Here is a 1,248-nt window from a genome sequence, read left to right on the forward strand (position 1 = left end):
TTCCCAGCATATAGGCAAGACGAAGACTATAGTAGTAATACTCCGTACGTAGGTAAGTGAAACCCTCTCTGTGTCAGGCCTACCTGATAGTGTGTGTGCTCATCAGGTATCAGGTGGACCTGTCGTCAGGTCTACCAGATAGTGAGTGGCTGGGCTTACGTTTGAAATGGTTAGTCCAGCGGTCGTAACGCTCTTGCTTCTCATGCAGAAGGTTCCGAGTTCGATTTCCTGATTCGATATAAAAATTGCTGACTTTTTTTTTCTTCCTTTCGATTCCCTTGTTTTGAGTGTGTTCTACCCATAGATAACTGCAAAACAACTAGTTATTAACTTTATATGCTCTTTTTTAACGTCTCTGTGTAACTGCCAAGGTCTTAATTTAATCCTTCTCTCTCTTTCTCTCTCTCTCTCGTTCATTTCCCCTCCCTCAGTGAACGGCATAGATGAGGAGAGGAAAGGAAGGTTCAGTGTGGTCAAACATCCCAACCTGTCTGCCCTGGTGACTGACGCTAATAATCAGGTAAGTGAGCCACCCTGTATTTACCTACTATCCCTATTTGTACCGTGTCCCTCATTTAGTAGTCCCCCCTCCATTTAGTTCATGTGATGTGTAAAAAGCTGTGTCTAAAATGGAGAGAAAGGTAACTCGATTTTTTACCGAGAAGAAGAATATGATAGATCCTGGACAAACTAAATCTTTAATCCGTCAGCCCCGTTAGCTTGTAGCGCGTCTGCCTTCGAAGCGCTAGGTCCCGCCTGCGATTCCCGCCTGGGGCAAACCTTGTTCTAACCAGTTGTTCGTTCTCGGAACGGCTGGCTTTCTCTTATTCCGTCAGCCTCGTTAGCTTGTAGCGCGTCTGCCTTCGAAGCGCTAGGTCCCGCCTGCGATTCCCGCCCGAGGCAAACCTTGTTCTAACCAGTTGTTCGTTCTCGGAACGGCTGACTTTCTCTTATCCCGTTCTCTCTTCGATTTCGGGACAAAAGCCTGTTACTGTTCCCTCTATGGAACCTCTTCAAAAGATCAAGTTTAATCGGGCCAAGTTAATTTCGGGACCTTATCCCGTTCTCTCTTCGATTTCGGGACAAAAGCCTGTTACAGTTCCCTCTATGGAACCTCTTCAAAAGATAAAGTTTAATCGGGCCAAGTTCTAAAGAAACAAACTTTTAATTTTACGGACGTTTAACGTAACGTTTTGTAATTTAGTCAAGGTCCTTTTAACTATTCCAAACTTTGTTTAGTTTGAGATA

At 44.5% G+C, this 1,248-nt stretch overlaps 1 long non-coding RNA gene across 1 annotated transcript; it reads left to right on the top strand.

Annotated features, from left to right (window-relative positions):
- Positions 1 to 500, top strand: LOC113473079. The gene is made up of 2 exons (XR_003395155.1): positions 1 to 52; positions 432 to 500. It is a non-coding gene; the product is annotated as an uncharacterized LOC113473079 (long non-coding RNA).
- The last annotated feature ends 748 nt before the right edge of the window (positions 501 to 1,248 follow it).

This window comes from Diaphorina citri, unplaced genomic scaffold, assembly GCF_000475195.1.
Source record: "Diaphorina citri unplaced genomic scaffold, Diaci psyllid genome assembly version 1.1 scaffold14377, whole genome shotgun sequence".
NCBI classification, from domain to species: Eukaryota; Metazoa; Arthropoda; class Insecta; order Hemiptera; family Psyllidae; genus Diaphorina; species Diaphorina citri.